This window comes from Lacerta agilis, chromosome 14 (genome assembly GCF_009819535.1).
Source record: "Lacerta agilis isolate rLacAgi1 chromosome 14, rLacAgi1.pri, whole genome shotgun sequence".
Lineage (NCBI taxonomy): Eukaryota > Metazoa > Chordata > Lepidosauria > Squamata > Lacertidae > Lacerta > Lacerta agilis.
In genome coordinates this window covers 18,827,179-18,836,646 of record NC_046325.1, presented here as the reverse complement: position 1 = coordinate 18,836,646, position 9,468 = coordinate 18,827,179, and positions in this window count along the sequence as shown.

Here is a 9,468-nt window from a genome sequence, read left to right as displayed (position 1 = left end):
GGACGGTTGTGTTTCAGTTCATGAATTGTTTCAGAAAGTGCAAGTTGGGTTGGTTCACCATTATTATTAGTAGCAGTATTGATTATTGATTGATTGATTGATTGATTTAATATCCCACAACTTCCTCCCAAAGCAGCCCAGGGCAGCAAATGCACATATGATAAAACAATTAAAATATCTAAAAACCTATTCCAATTCAGATACAGACTGGGAAAGATCTCTGTTTAAAAGGCTTATTGGTAGAGGAAGGTCTTCAGCAGGCACCAAAAAGACAATATGCAAACTTAGTTTAATTTCCCCTCACCATACCTACTCACCTGTCCATGTGAGTGTGTGGTTCTCTCCCGAGATGCCATTCCAGCTGCAAGTAAACCATATGCCAACTTGCCTGGAGATGTTGTAAATGAACAGGCGCCACTTTTCACCCAGATTTGCCTCTGAGTGGTTATACTTGACATGCACATACGAGAGTTCCTTCCCAGATGGACCAAGCCAAGTCAGATTCAAATCGTCAGAAGCCAGTGTGTGATTAAAAGTGCAGGGCAGAAGAACCGCCTGGGTCTCTGGGATTTGGGAGGAAAACATCAAACATTTCATTTTTTGTTATTCCTTTCTTACACACTTTTCAACTTGAAACATTTCCAAATTGATAAGCGTACAGTTTGAGCAAACAACCGCCATCTTTAATATACAGCGAGCTAAAAAAAACAAACGCATAGCAGCAGCAAGCTTTTAAGGCAGTGAAAATTAATTCTTAAAAATCTTAAAGCAGCAATAAAACAACAAGCAAAACAGTCATTTAAATAGGAAAAGAAGCAGCTGGTAAAGTGGCATTTAGAGCCAGGTAAAGAGAGTGAGGTGGCTGTCTCAGGCAGCTGGTTCTGGGTGACATGAAAAAGCAGCAAGCGGTTAGTAATTTAATTTGTTGCAATCTTTTTTTTTCATAATCTTTTTTATTCAGTTTTACAAACATACAATATATTTACAATTCATTGCTTGTTGAACATTCTGTATTTTGGCCTCTCTTGGCCCGGACTTCCCTCAAGCCTTCCATATGGTTTCCAAAAAATTCTTTCTTTGTTTTTATATTTATTCCATATATTATTGCTTTGATATTCATAACTAACATAATCATTGCTTATTTCATCATACAATAATATTTATTTTTTTACTACAAAGCCTCCTGTAATCCTACTAACGTATTCAATTGTGTATATTTCTTCAAATAATTAACAAAATTTTTTCCAATCCTCGATAAATTTCTGATCTCGCTGTTCTCTAACTCTCCCTGTCATTTTATCTAACTCCGCATATTCCAACATTTTCAAAATCCATTCCTCTTTCGTCAGCAATATGTCCTGTTTCCATTTTTGTGCCATTAGAATTCTGGCTGCTGTTACCATGTATTGAAAAAGTTTTGTGTCATCTTTTTTAATTTCTGTAAATTTGTTGCAATCTTTACCGGCAGGGAGAGGGGCTTGCAGAATTTTTAAGCTTGGTTGGCCTTGACTCAGGCAGAATGAAATGTTTTGGGCCGGCCCTGTAAAACCACCTGTGTCATCATCGCCCAACCTTTCATTCAAGCTCATTAAAGTGAATCAGAGTTCAGGCAAATGGCAAGGCCTTAACCTCCCACCTAAAACTCAGCAGTGAAGGTACCAGGTAGGCTTCCTTGGCTGGGTGTTTCATGAGCAAGATGCCAGCAGCATCACAACAGGCCCTCTCCCTGATTGCCTCCTGCCTCGCCTCTGAAAGCCAAGGTGTCTAGAAAGAGACCTCTGAGTACCCAAGACTGTTTTCATGGCACTAGGTAGGTCTTCAGGGACCCACCTCCCAGCCATAGAGTATGAAGGGACATTACCCAGATCAACAATGCCTTCTCCTCTTGCCTCTGTCGCCCATGCTGGCAAACATCAAGCCATGTCAACTTTCCCTTTCCTAGCCTCATGAGTAATCAGCTCTGCACAGCTGATTACTTGCTTTAACAGCAGAATCTCTGATCTGAAGCCTTCCCGTGATAAATGGTGACAACGATCACCTAAGGCTTTTCATAGCACAAAGATTTAAATAAATGACACAGGCCTACAATTTGGAAGACACAATAGCAAAGGAAAGGAGGATGAAAACAAGCAATTTCAGGTGCCATAGACCTTTCCGGTTACCAGCTGGAAGCTTGCCTGTTTACTATTCCCAGATGCTACTGGCTGTGGTCAGGAAACAGCATTCTGCACATCCTCAGAGGCACTCTTTGTTACTGCTACCTTGGTGTTGCTCGCCTGCCCGCCCACCGCTATATCTGAAACCCATCCCCATCAACCTCGGTCTCTTGCCTTCCGCCATCCATCTGCAGGACCCACCTGTGGCCTGGACAACATCGGTTAGCTCTCCCGGCACTCCAGTGGCTGCTCCCAACCAACCGATCCGCAGCAAAAACAGGTAACGCAGAGCAAGTACCATCGCCTCCCTGCAGCCAGCCCCACTTGCACACCAATCCACCCCCCTGGGCAGCCAGGCAGAGTGAGGCCCAACAGGCAGCCCAAAAGGGGCGGTAGTTTGATGACTAGCTGCTTTGGCAGAAGAGGGGGTCCCTGGAGCATGAAGTTCCCACCATGCTCCCCTGAGGGCTGAGGAAAGGAAGGGCGGGGAGACTATGTAAAGCACAGAAGCAACTAAGAAGAGAAGCTCCGGCATCAGACTGCTTGTGTCAGGTTTCTTTCTTTCTTTCTTTCTTTCTTTCTTTCTTTCTTTCTTTCTTTCTTTCCACAATTTATAATTACACTTTATCTACCCCTCGATATCTGAGGCAGTTCGCAATTTAACTTGCTGAAACCAAACAGAAATAAAGGTGACAAAAGGTGACTTGTTACTACTACTGGCGGTGGCAATGAAAGAAATAATCACGGCGGGTGATATTCAAGCGAGTTCCACTCAGAGGACCCACTGCAATTAGCGAGTGTGACTAAGTTACGACATGTAACCAGACGTACACTGAGTAAAACTTAGTTGAACATCACCCAATAATAATAATAATAATAATAATAATAATAATAGAAGTTCCTTCAGGCAGTTGGTGGTCTCTTCAGGAACTTTTGGCAGGAGCTGCCTGGCCTGGTCTTTTCCATGACAACTGAGATGCTACAAGCTCCTCCCTATTTTCACCTCCAAAACGTTGGGTGTTTGTGGGTTTTACACACTGTCGCAGGGCCAGTCATGAGACAGAATGAGACCATTGTCTCAGGGAATAAGAGCAGGGGGTGCAAATTGTTTAAAACAAAAGAAAACAAAACAAAACTGATGCCCTCTTTACTTGCCTCACTGCTGGTCCACCTGCATGCCAGTTGAACCAGCTAAAAGTCTTGGTGAAAATAAGCTAACAGTTTAAATTTCCAAAGACTTTAGATTTGTAACATATTTCAAGCTGAAGTAGAAAAAAAAACCTGCTCCTTTTCCCTTATGGGAAGTCCTTAAGTGAGTTCCCTATCAGTAGGAGAAAATAACAGAGGCCAACCAGAGAATATTGAGAAGCAAAGCAGTTAGTAAGCCTGATCACTATTAAACTGTTGCAACAGGGTGCTCACTACCACACGCAGGAGGCAGGAGGGACCCAGAACAATGGTGCGCAAGCCCTTATATAGACTTTTGAAGTTGCCCACCCTGTAACTCAAGACCACTCCAAAAAACATCACACATACATCACAGAAGGAGGCAGTCCACAACAGAAATCCTGTCTGCCAGGATACCTGACAATGGTCACTGATTGGTTTACTGGAGAGCCAGTGTGGTGTAGTGGTTAAGAGCGGTAGTCTCGTAATCTGGGGAACCGGGTTCGCATCTCTGCTCCTCCACATGCAGCTGCTGGGTGACCTTGGGCTAGTCACACTTCTCTGAAGTCTCTCAGCCCCACTCACCTCACAGAGTGTTTGTTGTGGGGGAGGAAGGGAAAGGAGAATGTTAGCCGCTTTGAGACTCCTTAGGGTAGTGATAAAGCGGGATATCAAATCCAAAACTCTTCTACTTGGGCAGCCCGGCCATTCTTTCGTGATGGCAAATAATTTAATTCCTCAATCCAGGTCACAGGCTCACCCTATTCATACACAAAGACACCCCAAAGAGAAAGGCTTTCCCATTTCCTTCCTCCTTGCAGAGAAACATTTGAGGTCAACTTGGGAGAGTCAAAATCCTGCCTTCAGGATTGCTCTCCTGTACTATTTCAGACGTGTGGTTTATATGCTTATGTATGTGTTTGCCTTGTAAATTTATGAACATTTAATTTATATATTTGAGACCTTAAATTCTCATTAAAAAGCGGAGCTTCAAGCAGCAGTGTCACAGGCCCTTTTCTCCTCCACCTCGCCCAGATATCCACGGAAGGATGTCCTCCCTGTCCCTTTCTCACAAGCGAGGCAGGAAGGAGGCAGAGAGAAGAGTCTTATTTCTGCTGCCGCAAAAGCAACAGTTAAAACGAAACAAATAATTGGGGTGGGGAAGCCAAGAATGGGAAGCACCAGCAGGGTGAGGGAGAGGAGGAGAAGGGGGGGGAGGGGAGAGGCAAAGAGCCGCCACCTCCCTCAAGAGGCACAACAGAAGGCCCTGCACTGTAGAACTGCTTTTGTTTTAAAAAGCAAAACAGAACGTTTGCGAAGGATGTGGCAAGATGAAATAAAGAGGCGTCAGAAAGAGCAGCAGGGCCTCCACCCTAACGCCAGGCATTGAAACTAGATAAACACTAGATAAAGAGAATGTTGCTGCTTACATGGCATACCAGGGTCTCCCTGAGACGTTTTGCGGAACGATGTGTGTTATAAGAAAAAAACTGCTCCTTACTGTTCCTTTTCCCCTTATGGGGTATCCAGGAGCCTGTATACAGTCCTTATGTAGGTTCTCTATTGGTAGGAGAAAATAACAGAGGCCAACCAGAGAATATTGAGAAGCAAAGCAGGTAGTAAGCATGATCTTTATTAAAGCTGTTGCAACAGGGCGCTCCCCTCACATGCAGGAGAGAGGAGGAGGACCCAAAACAAAGGTGTGCCTGCCCTTATATAGACGTTTTGAAATTCCCTGCCCTGGAGCTCAAGACCACCCCTCCATACATCATACCTACATCACAGAAAAGGCGGTCTACAACAGAAACTTGAATTGGTATTTGAAGACGTGTGCATGCACACTAAAGCTCATACCAATAACAAACTTAGTTGGTCTCTAAGGTGCTACTGGAAGGAATTTTTTTATTAGAAATTTGAATGTTGTTGTTTTTTCCTGTCTACCAGGTTATCTGATAATGATAATGCCTTATCTGATTGCCAGGGCCGTCTTAAAGGGATCGGCCGCCGTGGCACAACGATCCCTTGGCGCCCCCCGCGTGCCGCCTCTTCGCCCGCCTCCCTCCCACGCTGGCTGCCCCTCGGGGGGGGCGAGCGGGGGATGAGGGGCGTGGTGCTGGAGCAACGCAGGGCTTTGCGCGCCCTTCCCAGCGCTCCAGCTGGGGCTCCGGAGGGCGGGGGCGGGTTGGGGAGGGGGCGCCCGGTATGCCGGCGGGCTCGCGGGGGCGCCCCTGGGGGGCCCGGCGCCCTGGCGCGCCACGCCACCCAGGCCCTATGACGAGATGGCCCTGCTGATTGCCTTCCCTGGTAGTCTGGCCATTCCTTTGAGATGGTAATTACTTAATAACTGAGACAATGGGAAGATTTCTTTCATCTCCTCACTCCTTGCAGAGAAACACTTGGTCAGCTTGGGAGTCAAAATGGTTTCAGGACTGTCCTCCCGTGCTGTCTCAGACATGTGGCCTATACATTCATGTACGTGTTTGCATGGTACACTAATGAACATTTATTATATATCTAATACCTTAAAATTCCTATAACAGGGTGCAGAATGCCGCAGTGAGACTCCTTACAGGGTCCTCACCGCGGGATCACATTCACCCAGTGCTATACCAGCTGCACTGGCTCCTGGTGGAGTACATGATCAAATTTAAGGTGCTGCTTTTAACCTTTAAAGCCCTATACGGCCTAGAACCCTCATACCTACGGGACTGCCTCTCCTGGTATGTCCCACAGAGGACCTTACAGTCTTCAAATAAAAACATCTTGGAGATCCCGGGCCACAGGGAGGTTAGACTGGCCTCGACCAGAGCCAGAGCTTTTTTGGCTGTGGCCCCGATCTGGTGGAACACTCTGTCACAAGAGACTAGGGCCCTGTGGGACTTGACATCTTTCTGCAGGGCCTGCAAGACGGAGCTGTTCCACCAGGCCTTTGGCCAAGGCACAGTCTGACCCTCTCTCTCTCCTTCTGTAATCTTCATAGAACTCTAACCCGATGGTTGCCATTAATTTGATTCTGAATTGATTCTAGAATGTATTTTAATTAATTGACTATGTGGTTTTATGTACACTGTGCTTTTTTACCTGTTGTTAGCCGCTCTGAGGCCGGCTTTGGCCAGGGAGGGTGGGATACAAATAAAAAATTATTATTATTACTATTATTATTATTATTATTATTAGAATTCCTATAACAATGTGTAAGATTTTTAAAATTAGATTTATATACCGCTCTTCATCCAAAGGTCTCAGGGCGGTTCACAAGATAAAAATGCACGATGGAGGTGGCAAGTGGGTGGCACTTCCTGTTTCGCCTCAAGTGGCAAAATAGGGCATGACAGTCCTGAGCGGTAAAATCGGTGCCACTGCAAAACAAAGCAAACTGGCTGACAACTAAGAACATGCAAAACGCAATCAACATAAAGCAAGTCATAAGACTCCTTCCTAAAGGGCTGTTGGTGGTAGTTGGACCTTGGGCAGGGGGCAGTCACTATCAGACTCCCCATTGCATCGTACTTCCGTTCTGGTGTAGGGATGGGGGAGAAACTGTGTTCATTTCACACTTAATGGCAAGCCTCCCTCATTCATACTTTCTGAAACAATACGAGAACCGAAACACAACCATTCTTCGAAATTCACACGTTTCTGAATTTGCCAATGCGTTCCTCTAGCCAAGTAATATGTACCATAACAAATGCATAATAGAAATGCATATATTAGTGAAAATAACAATAAAAATGCATTATATTAGGGGAAATTGCTTTCCAAAAGTATTTATATTAGTCAAATTTGAACGTGAATATTAAGACAATTTTGCCATGAATTGCTGATGAATATTTATGATGACTTAAATTCACAAACTGATGTGGAAATGTGAAGAATTGAACGCAAGATTGAGACTTCTAGGTCGGCTGCAGGCAATGGCAGACAACGGAGACCGCTTGTCCTTTATAAAAGAATGGAAATGGTTTATTGAATATGTACAGATAAATTGTAACCAGATATGGACATTGGCAGGATTATTGTAATAACCTGCAGTTTCATAAGAGTAAATCATTAAAGTAGATGAATGAAATAATAAGTTAATTTAGAATATGCAGGAAATGATAAATTTAAGGAACCGCAGAAAGAGGAGGAAGGAAGTCGAGTTTTGAAATGTTAAAATGACTGTAAAACTATTGAAATGTATATAACTGAAAATCACAAATAAAAAATGTAAAAAAGAAAGAATTGAACTTAAGATTGGAAAAAAGAGAAACTGAGAGAAATTGAAGCTGATAGGTTTGCCCCTCCCTATTTTGGTGGCAGGGACCCAGGTGGTACTGTGGATTAAACCACAGAGCCTAGGGCTTGCTGATCAGAAGGTCGGCGGTTCGAATCCCTGCGATGGGGTGAGCTCCTGTTGCTCAGTCCCAGCTCCTGCCCACCTAGCAGTTTGAAAGCACGTCAAAGTGCAAGTAGATAAATAGGCACCGCTCTGGCAGGAAGGTAAATGGTGTTTCCATGCGCTGCTTTGGTTCGCCAGAAGCGGCTTTGTCATGCTGGCCACATGACCCGGAAGCTGTCTGCGGACAAACACCGGCTCCCTTGGCCTATAGAGTGAGATGAGCACCGCAACCCCAGAGTTGGACGCGACTGGACCTGATCGTCAGGGGTCCCTTTACCTTTTTATTCTGGTGGCAGTTGACATACCTGTTAACCCTTTTGACACATGACTTGTATAAGGACCCACCTTATTTCTGCGCTTGTGGTTTTAAACTGTTCTTTACATCGTGGTTTAATTGATGTAACGTGCCTGGAGTCCTTAGTTTGAAGGGTGGGCAATAATAATAACCATAACAATAACAAATGTCCACCACCGCACCTGAGAGTAACAGGAGTTGCTGGCAAAGCATGTCACGTGACTAACACAATTCTGCCAGCCCTACTTCCATTGGAACCAGTGGTAATAAGGAGAGAAAGGACAGAACTGCAGGGGCAACCCAGCAGAGCCCTTGCATTCTTACAGGGATGCAACCTTGTGGTACAAATAAGTTACCTTCTGTCCTCAGGGGCCTGTGTGGTTCATGAGCTTTCTTTGCAGCTGGAGCGGATGAATGTGTGGGCACAGCTCTAACAGTCAGGAACTGAGGCTGAAACCAGACATGATGTAGCACCCAGAGCAACCGAGATCATGAAACAGGAGGTTCTGTTGGCGCCAGGGGGAAGGGGACGGTCAACACAGCATGGGCAGAAGCTGAACCCTTCCGTCAGCTGTGTGCTTCTCCCTGAAGCCTCTCCTCTCCTTTTAGTTTTTCTCTCAGAGGGGATCGCAGAGCCTTGTCACATATGTGCCAGGGGCTCAGCTAAGTTCAGCCTGCAACCGCCACAAGACAGCATCTCTTATGTTGCCTTCCTGGAAGTGGACTGCCTGGCTCAACCACTTTTGGCTGGAAGACATGGTTATTTGTAAAGGCTCAGTGGGTGGTGTGGGTAGTCCCGTTAAGGCTACTAGATACAGTCATATTTTTAATGTCACATTCCTGTTTCTTCTTTTTAATGTTGCTTTCTCTTCTCATGCACTTTAATATCAGTTGTAAACCATTATTTACCATACATCATTTTAAATTTCTGTTTATATAGGGTTGCCGCACGTCCAGAATTTCCTGTCTGGAACTATGGATGAAATATATCTGTACATGTAAATGTACATGTATGTATGCATCAGCATTAGCACAAAGGGGGCTGAGAATCCAATTTGCTCAGCTCTTCTTTCTGCTAACTATTATTTGCATGACTCAAAGGATGAAAACTCTTAGAAAAAGAAAATGGAACTTAAAACAACTCGTGATCTGCAAAAGCAACAAGTTTGGTAACTCCTTGCCCTTGTTCCAGACAGACTGAAACCTGTCACTTCCAGTTAGATAGAACATGTGCATTTCCTGTAATGCACAACGACTGAGGAAATAATTCCCCCTGTTTGTTTCCAGCATGAAGAGTCATCGCTTTTGCCAAGGATCTGACAGGGCACTTTGCTTGCTTATGGTGAAGTATTAGATACAATGCTTGCTTAGCAATGTTTGTACAAACCAAAATGCTTGATCAGTGACTTCCCACATTTTTAACACTGAATCAGAGGGCAAACCATAGAAAACCCGGATTCCATTTGTTC